Source organism: Sorex fumeus, unplaced genomic scaffold (genome assembly GCF_029834395.1).
Source record: "Sorex fumeus unplaced genomic scaffold, SorFum_2.1 ptg000014l, whole genome shotgun sequence".
NCBI lineage: Eukaryota > Metazoa > Chordata > Mammalia > Eulipotyphla > Soricidae > Sorex > Sorex fumeus.
The window spans coordinates 11,251,549-11,265,283 of NW_026606071.1; the positions used below are offsets into that span (position 1 = coordinate 11,251,549).

At 37.5% G+C, this 13,735-nt stretch overlaps 1 non-coding gene across 1 annotated transcript; it reads left to right on the top strand.

Moving 5' to 3' along the window:
- Nucleotides 1-13,352: 13,352 nt before the first annotated feature.
- LOC130021224 (U1 spliceosomal RNA) lies at nt 13,353-13,521 on the top strand. The gene has a single exon (XR_008792121.1). It is a non-coding gene; the product is annotated as a U1 spliceosomal RNA (small nuclear RNA).
- The last annotated feature ends 214 nt before the right edge of the window (nt 13,522-13,735 follow it).

The following is a 13,735-nucleotide window of genomic DNA, read 5'->3' on the forward strand; positions in this document are numbered from 1 at the left end:
CAAATACCAGTAACAATGATGGGTCTCATTCTCCTAAAGAGCCTTGAATATAATCTCAGGGTTAGGATGAAAGAGATGTTACTGGGGCCTGCTCGAGGCAATCGAATAAGAGATATCAATTTTTCTGCCCATAGAAACTTTTAAAAGATATCCTTGGAAAAGGGGAGTGTAGAGGAACTCCTTGGAAAGTGGGGATTAGAAAAGAAGGTCCTTCAGTTTTGTGTGACTGGTTCAGTACAAACTAATATGTGCATAAATAAACCAAAGAAATAAAATAAAGATCCCTGCTATAGAAATCACAGCCAAATCCTGAAACATCCTTTGAGTGGAGCGTGAAAGAGCCAAGCGAACACTCAGGCACTTTGCTTACTCAGTCAAAGTTGGAGTCATTACCACAGAATATCTACAATAACTTGTTGCTAAAATAAAAAAAAAAGTTCTTTTCTCAGAGGAATTTATCAGGAACCTGAGTTTCAGAACATCTATCTGTCTACAAAGTTCAAGGTAGTTGTTCAACTCCCAGTAAGAGATAATAAACATATTTTATGTGATTTTATCACTAAAATAGAATTATAAAAACAGGATAGGAGATCTTATTTGGAGAAAAAATGAAATGAACATTATAAGAAGAGAGCTCGGGGACAAATATTTTTACCTCTGGTTTGAGGAATAGAAAAGAATTCAAAGTTCAGAAAGTGTAGGAATCTACCACTCATAAATCTCTTGTCTTATTTTTTTGTTTTTTATTTTCTTGTATTTTATTTGTTTTTTTTAAAATTTTTATTAGTGAGACACCGTGAGGTACAGTTGTAGACTTACAAATTTTTGTGCTTGGGTTTCAATTATACAATGATCAAATACCCATCCCTCCACCAGTGCCCATTTCCCACCACCATGGATCCCAGGATCCCTCCCATCCCCATCTCCCCCATCCCACCCTGCCTCTGTGGCAGGGCATTCCCTTTTGTTCTCTCCCTCCTATTGGGTGCTGTGGTTTGCAAAAGAGGCATTGAGTGTCAATCATGTTTGGTCTATAGTCTACTTTCAGCATGCTTCTCCCATCCTGGGAGGATCCTCCCAACACCCTTTATTTGGTGTTCCCTTCTCTATCTGAGCTGCCATTTCCCCTAGCATGTGTGGATGGCCTCCAAGCCATGGAGCAAATTTCTGGTACTAATCTCGGCCATTCTTGGGTGTTAGTCTCCTATTTTGTTACTTTATGTTCCCAAGGTGAACGTAATCTTTCTATGTCTATCCCTCTCTTTCTGACTCATTTCACTTAACATGATACTTTCCATGTAGTACCACTTGTATGTAAATTTCATGACTTCATCTTTCCTAAACGCTACATAGTACTCCATTGTGTAAATGTACCAAAGTTTCTTTAACCAGTCATCTGTTCTCGGGCACTCAGTTTTTTTCCAGATTCTGGCTATTGTAAAGAGTGCTGCAATGAACAAACAAGTGCAGATGTCACTTCGACTATACTTTTTAGCCTCTCTGGGATACATTCCCAGGAGTGGTATTGCTGGGTCAAATGAGAGCTCAATTTCTAATTTTTTGAGAATCGTCCATACTGTTTTCCAAAAGGGCTGAACCAGTAGGCATTCCCACCAACAGTGAAGGAGTGTCCCTTTCTCGCCACATCTGTGCCAGCACCTGTTGCTTTTGTTCTTGTGGAGGTGGGCCAGTCTCTGTTGTGTGAAATGATGTCTCATTGTGGTTTTGATCTGCATCTCCCTGATGATTAATGATGTGGAGCATTTTCTCATGTGCCTTTTAGCCATTCAGATTTCTTCTTTGAGAAAGTTTCTCTTCATTTTTTGATGGGGTTGGATTCTTTCTTCTTGTGGAGTTTCACCAGTACTTTGTATATCCTTGATATCAACCCCTTGTCAGATGTGTATTTGGCGAATATCTTTTCCCATTCTGTAGACTGTCTTTGTATTTTGGCCACTGTTTCTTTGGAAGTGCAGAAGCTTATTAGTTTAAGATAGTCTCATTTGTCTATCTCTGTTTTCACTTGCTTGGCCAGTGGCGTGACATCTTTGAAGATACCATTAGCTTCAATGTCATGGAGGGTTTTGCCAACTTTTTCTTCAATGTACCTTAATAAATTTTGGTCTGCTGTCTTGTCTTATTTTTCTTTATTGTTTTATGATCTCTAACAAGGAAAATCACTCACTGTACATGGGAGTAACTATTCAAATGCAAAATAGGAGCCAAATTACCCATCATTGGGTTACATTATACATAGAAAAAACAAAAAAATATAAAGATACAGAACATAAAGTCCTTATTTTGGAAAAGGGAGCAGGATGCCAAAGGTCAGGTTTGTTATAATGAAAAATAAACTTTAAAAGTAAATGACCCATTTTATGAGAAAATGGAATTGAAACATTATTCTGTAACAATTAGACCTTTGGATGAGTGTAATAATTTCATGCACTGTCAACATTGCTTGGGATCATGGAAGACAGAATTAAGGGCATTTAGGATGGGATATGTCAGACTTATATGTTAGAATGAGCAAATACATTTTTGCTAAATTAGGTTAAGCAAAAGCCCTCATGTTAAGGCTGAGTTTTTATTTACTCATTCTGGTTTTTGGACCAGACTTGGCCCTACTCAGGGCTTAGTCCTAGCTCAGTACTCAGGTAACTCCTGGCAGGGTTTAGGGGAACATATGGGGTGTCAGAGATTGAACTCAGTCAGTCACATGTAAAGCAAGCTCCCTGACTACTGTGCTATCTTTCTGGTCCTTATTAAGGTGGGTTTTACGAGAGGTAGTGCTGAAACAGGATGAGGTGTGCAAGAGAATGGTTGCAAGTAATAATAGTGATGGGTAATATAGGAGTTATATTGTTATAAAGGAAAGCTTGCAGATCACTATGAGGTTTGGCATCTATATTTTTAAAAAAAGTGTGAATGGTTGGGTAGAAAGAGATCATCCCCACTTTATATTGTAAAAAAATCTCAAGAGGTATATACTTAAAAACCTAGTTTTAGAAAAAGAATGTTTAAAAAAACAGACTTTGTACCCTAATTGCTACAATTGGTACTTATTCTCTCACCCCTTTATAATCCATTAGAAGCTATATATATATATATATATATATATATATATATACTCATCTGTCAACTTGAAAGGTTTTGATCGTATGGTCCAAAATATTATTCTTCATAACTCATATATCTTGGTACTAATATTTCATCATGTACTGGTGATCTCTGGACATTAGGCGTACAACATGCCCTGGTGGTAGATGTAGTTTCTAGAGACAATTTCTGTGTTTACGTGTCATCACCTATACACTCACACTCAGACTAGACATCTTTTCTATGAAATTACTAGCTGAACATTCTGTAGGAATACCAGTATAATCTTTATGTTTATAAGGGAGTTATTATTATTTCAAGAATCATTGTCATGGTGAGGTTCTTGTATTTAGAAATACTAGCATTCAGGGAGAAATAGTTAAACCTGGTATGTAAGCACATGATATTGATGGTAAGTTAGGGCTAATATGTTTTCACAGTTCCTGTACTGTAGCCATTCTGTTCATGCATATATCAACCTCTTAAGCTGTTTCCTTGATAGAGTTTGACAAACATTGGATAATTTTAATGATTAAGCCAAATTGTTTGGTTTTTGGGTGTTTATTTTTTTCTTCAGTATATATGCAGGTTAAAGATAGTACACTATCTATGTATACTTGCCTTTCACATGTCTGATGTAGATCATTCCCTAAGAGTGCATCTGGTCTTCTCAGAACCTTCAGGAGTCATCCTTGAGCATGAATCAAGTATATACCTTTAGAACTACTGGATGTGGTCCCCAAAATAGGAATAAACACTAAAATAAAATTAATATATATCACACTTTTCTATATCACTATACTCACAAAACATTTCTCTTCACCAAAGCATTTATTGAAGTAAAGAGATGAAAAAATGCATAACATTTTCTAGAAAATATCCCCAACCCATATTCTTTTCAGAAAAAAAATTATCACTTTCACTTAAATAATTAAATCAGCCCTCAAGCTAGACATTATAAATGCCACTGCTTTTCTTTGGTAAACTACTAGTAACTTGTGAATCATATATATCATCCAAGACTTTTACACAGAGAAAGATATAGCTATATAAGAAATTTCTTGTGAGTTATAATTAATAAGGGGAAGTGGAGAGAGCTGTTATGCCTCATTGCAGTTTGATGCCTATGAAGGAGCAAGGAAATAAAAGCATGTGTAAGAAATATGCCATGTTCATAGTTCAGTTCTTAAAAAAATCTTGGTAGACAAATGGGGATACACAAAGAAAAAGTTGCCTATTAATGGACTTCAACATTGGACAAAAATGTAGTTTCCTCATCTTGCAGTCATTAGCTAGGAGTCATTCATCTTGTGAAAGCTGTGTTTAGTATCCCATGGAGTGTCATCTGATGCTGTAAGCCATCTATGTCTCAGTAAGGTCTACAAATATATAACTTACTTTTATTTTAAAACTTTGGAGCGATAGCACAGCGGGTAGGGCGTTCGCCTTACACGCGGCCAACATGGCTGACCCGAGTTCGATTCCTCCGCCCCTCTCGGAGAGCCCGGCAAGCTACCGAGAGTATTCGATATGCCAGACACAGTAACAACAAAGTCTCCAATGGAGACGTTACTGGGCCCGCTCGAGCAAATCGACGATCAACGGGAGGGCCTTTACCTATTAATTTTTTATTTCTATTATTCCATGTGTATATTCCATGTACAAAGTACTTACAAAGAGTATTATAGACCAGACTAAACAAGTTATCTTGTGTCTATTAACAGAAAACATGATCGGTCATGGTCACGGTCCTCCCTTTGTTCATTGATTTGTTCGAGTGGGCCCAGTAACATCTCCATTTTGAGACTTGTTGTTACTGTGTTTGGCTTATTGAATACGTCACGGGTAGCTTGCCAGACTCTGCCATGCGGGTGAGATACTCTCATTAGCTTGCCGGGCTCTCCGAGAGGGGCAGAGGAATCGAACTCGGGTTGGCCATGTTGGCCAGAAAACATGATATATAAATAAAAATAAACGAAATCTTTTCTATTGAGTAACTCATGATACCATTTCAGAAAATTATCCTTATACAATTATTATGAAAATGATTTTCATATTAATAAGTCATTACATATGTCAGCACTCTTACCACTCAATATATAAATTAACAACTACAATACAAGTAAAATTTAATAAAATAACTAGATTTTGAGCTTGGTGGAGGTTCTAGCAGGGGAGCGCAGCTACTTGTATACCCTCGACCAAAGACCAGGTCCGTCTCTATTTGGGGAAGGCTGTCCTCTTCGACCGAGCACGCAGCTTGGGGAGGGATGCACATGGAGCGGTGAGGGAGGAAGGGGACACCTGCCTAGCCAGCCAGGTCAGCCCTGGCACCGTGTAATCCCATCAATGGCCAAGACTCAGAGACTATAAAACCCAGCTCCCGGAACCGTGCGGCCTCATTTGCAGCCGCGCAACATCTTATTTTCTCATTCCTACTTTGGACAAACTGGCAGGCTACCGAACGTAACCTGCCCACACAGCAGAGTCTGGCAAACTCCCTGTGGCGTACCCAATATGCCAAATACCAGTAACAATGATGGATCTCATTCTCCTAACCCTGAAAGAGCCTTGAATATGGCACTTTTTAAAAAATATCAAGGCTAGGAGGAAGGAGACGTTACTAGGGCCTGCTCGAGGCAATCGACGAATAACAGGATGGTCATGATCGTGAACTAGATTTTGAAAATAGCATATGAAGTTTTATACTGATTTACTTTGCTGATTCTTTAAAGAAGTCAGTATCCTATTTTTTTTATTTCTAAAGAAGGTAACACAAAAACTGCCAGAGCAATGTACCAGCAACAAATTCAGCAGAATGCTATTCTGATAACATATAATAATTATAATAACAAAGCTATGAGAGCATTTACATCAAAAATAAATATTGACATTTAGTCACTCAATGTGGGAGTATATCTACAAGTTATAAAGACATTTAGAAGATAGGGGCAATAAAAGTAATTTTTGTATAATGAATGTCCTCATTTTTGATTGTTGGTGATTTAGAACTATTTTTTTTTAAATTGAATCATGGTGAAATACAGTTACAAAGCTTTCACGTTTGAGTTTCAGTCAGACAATGATCGAACACCCATCTCTCCATCAGTGTACTTTTTTTAGTTTAAACAGTTCCTGAAACTAGTTAGATGCTACACAAAGAAATTAGTCCTTGGTTTGGGGAGACAATGTAGCAGGTGATGCAATAGCTTTACACTCAGCTGACTTAGATTCAATCTCTGGCATCTTGTTGATTGCCCCAAGGCCACCAGGAGTAATCTCTGAGCACAGAGACCAGAGTAAGTCCTGAGCATAGCTGAGTGTGCCCAACAACAACAACAATTAGTCTTTTGTCTCAGATACCGAAAATTTTAGGTGAATATTTAAACAGAACAATTTTCTTTAAAAAACCAATTGGATAAATAAAACCAACTGAAAAAAAAAGGTACACTGAAAAGAAGAATCTCAGGAGTTTCTTCTTGCCTGTTAGTACCAGTTGTAAGAGCCCTTTCCTCATAAACTACTTTTGTATTTACACTATGTATATTTTTAACCCAAAAACCTTTCCTTTATCAGTATTTACTGAACATGGATGAATGTTAGAATTATCAGAGCATAGACCACACTGAAAGCTTATAATTTGAAAATATAATATCCTATTTACTAATAGTGCTTATATGATTTTTAACCATCAATGACATTTGTCTGAATTAGGAATAATCACTGGAGTTGAAAAATGTTTTGTCTAATTTTGTTATCATTCCTACAATTACTGTGTGACCTTCTAAAATTACCCACCGACTTATCTTCTTACAAGTTATTATACATCCACAAATTATTTGCTATTCAATGTAATTGATTACCATCAATACTATTTCAATTTTTAAATTAGGCCAAATTTGGCTAATGAACATCCTTTAATTTAGCTTAGAATCAGATTCATCTTACTATCTCCTTGACTTCTTGACATTGTATTGGAATTTATTCATCAATTTAATTAGACAAGATAAATTATGGGCATAATAACTGAGAAAGGGAATTTAAATGACCTCTGGTGCAGGCTATATATCTCTTAAGATAATGTATTCAAAATAAATGATTCCATAAATGAAAAGAGTCAGACAGATAGAAATTAAATGAAATTACTAAGTTTAAGTATAAAGAAATAAAAATATAAAAAAGAGAAATTAATAGGGTGGAAAAAAGCAACAAAAGAGCTCAATAATCCATAATCCATGTCACACAGTGACAATGTTTAAATTGTATTTTAGTATAAGCTCATATGTTATAAGTGAATAATCATGAAAAATTGAGTTACTCCCCACTTTCAACTCTTCCTAAACAATCTGGCAAATGCTGAGTTTCTTGCCTATACTTGGTGATTAGTGACATAAACAGAAATTTCAAAAGTAATTGGATGGATAACAGAAATAAAAAAAAACTTAATAAAATCAATTTTTAAATGAGATTCTTATCAGGATCAAGCTAACAAGATTCTCAAGATATTTTATTAAGGTATGCTTGTTTCTCTATTAGCAGACATTGCTGGTAAACCTTGATCTCCTTGAAACAGTTATATACTCCATATTATCTACAATAGGCAATGCCTTTCTTTCACCACTCACTGCCATTCTTGTATAACCTTCAAGTACTTAAAAATGCATATGTGGGCTAGAGTCATAATACAGCAGGTTTGCGTACTATCCCTGCAAGCAGCATACCTCATATGAGGCTTACTCTACATGCAGATAACCCAGTTTTGATCCTGGTACAACATGTGGTCCCACAATCCTTCCACAGAGGATCTTTGTGCAAAGAACCAGGAGTTAGCCCATAACGGAGTCAGAAGTTTAGAAGCTGAGCAGATAAACAATTTTAAGAAATCCAAGTAGAATCATCAAAAAAATCATTTAACAACACTGTAATAATTCTTTTATAATATGGACGTTCTGTGGTAAGAGTGGGAAGGTGGGATTCCTGGCAAAGCAGTTAATATAATTAATGTTTTACACAAAGGATATCCAGTCAAAATAGGCAATGGGATGATTAGTGGTGGGAGAAGGATGGAGATCAAATAATACCCACCATGGTGGTGCTCTTTTTACCCTTAATCTTTGTTTATATAGATGTCAGGAGAGAAGTTTCTCACCAACCCATGACCAAAAGGAGATGACCAATGACTAAGGAGTGCTAAAGGGACAGGACGTCCCTACATTATAGCCCCAGAGAGACCCACTGAAGGTGAAAGTGCAGTAACTCTAGCAACAGGGTGCAGGTTTTGGCTATTCGTGGGGGGTTATTACTCCATATGAATTTCAGGGGTGTTTGGTTGAAAAATGTCATGATACCCTTGATAGAGACTTCATTAAATCCGTATAGTGCTTTGGTGTAAATTGCCATTTTGATAATGTTAATCCTCCCAATCCATGAGCAGGGGATATGATTCTATTTCCTATGTCCTCTTTTATTTCTTGAAGTAGTGTTTTGTAGGTTTTTTTTGTATTGGTCCTTCACCTTTTTAGTTAAGCTGATTCCGAGGTACTTAGTTTTCTGAGGCACTACTATGAATGGGATAGTTTTTTTTTTAATATCTCTTTCTTCTTTTTCATTATTTGTGTATAGGAAAGCCATGGACTTCTGGGTATTGATTTTGTAACCTGCCACTCTGCTATACAAACTTATTATTTCTAGGAGCTTTTCTATAGAGTCCTTGGGGTTCTCTAAGTATAGTATCATGTCATCTGCAAATAGTGATAGCTTGAGTTCTTCCTTTTCTGTATCGATGCCTTTGATACCCTTTTCTTGTTTAAGTGCTATGGTACTTCCAGTACTATATCGAATAGAAGTGGTGAGAGTGGGCAACCTTGTTTCTGATCTTAGAGAGAAGGGTCTCAGCTTTTGAGAGCTTATTTTTATTTCAACCATTGAGAATAATGCTTGCTGTGGGCTTGTGGTAGATGGCTTTGACTATACTGAGGAAAGTTCCTTCAACTTCCATTTTTCTCAGAGTTTTTATGATAAATGGGTGCTTGATCTTGTCAAATGATTTCTAAGCATCTATTGATATGATCATATTTTTTAATCTTTCCTTTTATTGATATGGTATATTATGTTGATTGACTTGCGAATGTTAAACCATCCTTGCATCCCTATGATGACTCCTACTTGGTCCTGGTGTATGATCTTTCTAATAATTGATTGAATTCTATTTGCTAATATTTTGTTGAGGAAATTTCATCTATATTAATAAGGGGTATTGGCCTGTAATTCTCTTTTTTGTGGTGTCTCTGTCTTCTTTTGGTATGATGGTGATATTTGCCTCATAGAAATTGTTTGGAAGTGTTTCTGTTTCTTCAAATTCTTGGAAAAGTCTGAACAGGACTAGCAGTAGGTACTCTTTGAAGGTTTGGAAGAATTAACTAGTGAATCCATCTGGGCCAGTGCTTTTATTTTTTTAAGAGACTTTTGATACTATTTCAATTTCTTTGATAGTGATATCTCTGTTCAGGCATTCCAAGTTTTCTTGTGTCAGTTTTGGGAGATTATAGGAGTCCAGGAATTTATTCATGTCTTTGTGGTTGTCTAGTTTCATATGGGTGGTATTATCTTTCCTAATTTCAAACTGTACTACAAAGCAGTAGTAATTAAAACAGCATGGTATTAGAATAGAAACAGAGCTGCAGACAAATGGAACAGAGTTGAATATTCTGACACAGCCTCTAAAATATACGATCATTTAATCTTTGATAAAGGAGCAAGAAATGTGAAGTGGAGCAAGGAAAGCCTCTTCAACAAGTGGTGCTGGGAAAACTGGACAGCTGCATGCAGAAGAATGAACTCAGAATTCTGTATAATACCAAGCACAAAAATCAGATCAAAATGGATTAAAGACCTGAATATCAGACCTGAATCCATAAGATACATGGAGGAAAATGGAGGCAGAGCCCTCCGTGATACTTAAGTTAAAGGCATCTTTAAGGATGAAAAACCATTGACCAAGCAAGTGAAAAAAAAATACAAACAAATGGGACTACATTAAACTAAGAAGCTTCTGACCTCGAAAGAAACAGTGACTAAAATACAGAAAGAGTCCACAGAATGGGAAAATTATTTACCTGATACCCACCAGATAGGGGCTTAATATCCAGGATATACAAGACACTGATAGAGCTTTACAAGGAAAAAAAAAAACAACAAAAACTCTAACCCCATCAAAAACTGGAGAGAAGAAATAAACAGAAATTTCCTCTAAAAAGAAATTCTAATGGCCAAAAGGCACATAAAAAATTCTCTCCATTGCTAATCATCAGGTAGATGCAAATCAAAACAACATGAAGTACCATCTTACACCACAGAAACCGACACATATCAATAAGAACAAGAGCAATTAATGCTGGTACAGATGCAGGGAGAAAAGGACTCTCATTCATTTTTAGTGGAAATGACAAGTGGACCAGCCATTTTGGAAAACAATATGGACATTTCTTCAAAAACTAAACATTGAGCTTCCATATGACCCAGCAATAGCGCTTGTGGTTATATATCTCATATATTTTTATTATTTGAAGTATTAATACAGTTTTGCTTTTCAAGCTAGTGTTCTCTGCTGGATATGTATCTCACTTGCTCTTCTCAACTTTTCTTCACTTATTTTCACTCTGGAGAAAGCTTTATTCTTTCTTCAACATATTTCCTCTCTTTTTCCCCTATAACATATATTTAAACAACATTTATTCAATTAAAAACTGTCTTCCTTCACTAAAAATTATTTGTATATATAAGTATATAGATATCATTATATTTTATTACTTAGAATTAAAGTGACTAGAACTATTTCTGTTTTATTATGGCACTTCATAGTATTACATGAAAATTTTCTTAGATAAATAAATTTATTTACTTATACCCACAATAATAACTACTTTTTAAAGAAAGTTAGTTATTTCATCTACTAATTAGTGATAAAATTGAGCTCATTTGAAATGAATAATTTGTATACACTCACAATTCTCATTTTTTAAAGGTCACAGATCTCTGCTTTGTAGAAAAAATACATTTAAGCCATTATCTCATGAGATGGCAAGGTACTTAGTCAAAAAAATAGGGAAGATGTATGTTAAGTATGTTTCTATAAGCTTCAGATATTCTTTTAAAAATTTTTTAATTAATTGTGAATTACAAAGTAATTCCTGGAGGTCTTCGGCTGCTGGAGCCCTGGTCGGGGTGGGGAGGAAAGCTCAACCCGCTCCCCTCCAAGGGGCTCTGGGAAGGAACACCCAGGCGCGGGGGCAGAAGACTGCACTGTTCTCGTCCGGGATCTGGATTTTACAGTCTCTGAGTCTTGGCCGCTGATGGGATTACACGGTGCCAGGGGGCCAGGTGGTGGGTGTGACCCCCACCTACTGGAATTTGGAGGATCTGGGTGGAAGATGCTCGACTCCAATTCGAGTAGGCTTGGAGGTCTTTGCCCCGGAACCCGCGTGGCTTTGTCCCTCTGCCAGTACCTTCATGTGTGCGGAGAGTGGTCTCAGCATGGTGGTGGCTGGTCCTGGAGGTCTTCGGCTGAGACCTCCAAGCCTACTCGAATTGGAGTCGAGCATCTTCCACCCAGATCCTCCAAATTCCAGTAGGTGGGGGTCACACCCACCACCTGGCCCCCTGGCGCCGTGTAATCCCATCAGCGGCCAAGACTCAGAGACTATAAAATCCAGATCCCGGAACCGCGCGGCCACAAATGCGGCCGCGCGACATCTTGTCAGAACTTTTTTTATGACATCTTATTGTCTCATTCCTACTTTGGACAAACTTGCAGGCTATTGAATGTAGCCTGCCCACAGGGCAGAGTCTGGCAAACTCCCCGTGGGGTACCAAATATGCCAAATACCAGTAACAATGATGGGTCTCATTCTCCTAAATAGCCTTGAATATAATCTCAGGGCTAGGATGAAAGAGACGTTACTGGGGCCTTTTCGAGGCAATTGACGAATCGACGAATACAAAGTAATTCAGCGTGAGATAGGAACACAATGTTTCAGCACCATTCTCTTCAGTATTGTCTATTTCCCTCCACCAACACCCCTCATCCACAACCCCCTATCTCCTCCCATCACCTGCTTGCCTCTATGGGAGAAACTTTTTTTTCTACTTTAACTCTGTGGTTTACAGTACTGTTGCCAATAGAATTTCATGCATAACGCTTTACTGTATTTCGCCCCCTCTCTTCCTCCAGGATGAACACTTGTGGACTGGTTCAGCCTTTCTAAAAACAATATATTGCAGCACTCTTTACAATAGCCAGGATCTGGAAAAACCTGAGTGCCCGAGAACAGATGACTAGTTAAAGAAACTTCGGTACATTTACACAATGGAGTACTATGTAGCAGTTAGAAAAGATGAAGTCATAAAATTTACATACAAGTGGTACTACATGGAAAGTATCATGCTAATTGAAATGAGTCAGAAAGAAACGAATATGCATAGAAAGATTGCATTCATCTGGGGAACATAAAGTTACAAAATAGGAAACTAACACCCATGAATGGCTAAGATTAGTACCAGGAATTTTACTCCATGACTTGGAGGCCAACCACACATACTAGGGGGAAAGGGAGCTCAGAAAAAGAAGGGAACACCAAATAAAGATGTTGGGAGGATCCTCCCAGGATGGGAGAAGCATGCGGAAAGTGGACTATAGACTAAACATGATTGTCACCCATTGCCTCTTTTGCAAACCACAACACCCAATAGGAGAGAGAGAACAAAAGGGAATGCCCTGCCAGAGAGGCAGGGGGGATGGGGAGGATGGGGGTTGGAGGGATACTGGGATCCGTGGTGGTGAGAAATGGGCACTGGTGGAGGGATGGGTATTTGATCATTGTAAAATTGAAACCCAAGCACAAAAATGTTTAAGTCTGCAACTGTACCTCATGATGTCTCACTATTAAAAATCTTTTTGATAAAAAAAATTAAAAACAGAAAAAGGAAAAAAAATATAGACATTCCTTTAAAAAAAACTTAGAATTGAGCTTTTATTACACCTAGTGATTCCACTTCTTGAGAACTTACTCAAGGGCCCAAGAACACAATGGAGAAAAGACTCTTTCCCATTCATTTTTCTTGCAGCACTATCCACGATAGCCCAAATTTGGAAACTGCCCCAGTGTCCAAGGACTGATCACTGAATAAGGAACACTGTGGTGCATACACATAATGGAATATTACTTGACCTTCAGAAAAGATAAAATCATTGAATAATACTTACCTGGTAGTGCAAATGTCATGATCACAAAGGTGATTTTCCCAGGGCAAAGCTTATTTATTGAACTCCTGAAATGGATGCGCTGACCCCTGAGATTTCCCAAAATTTGAGAAGCCATCTGCATAATTTGTGGTAGTTGTGGACTACATTCACATTCTCCACTAATGTAGGGGTGGGGTGAGGGGTGGGAAGGTGGGGGGAGAAACCAAGCAATTTGCTGAGTATAGTGATAAATGAAGTTAGAGTTATGAAAGACGAACACAGAATGATCTCTCTCATAGGCTGAACATAATGAAACATAATTGTGGAATAGCAAATGTCCAAAGGAAACAGGAATAAAAACATTAGAACTGATCTCCAATAGGAAGCATGCCACTG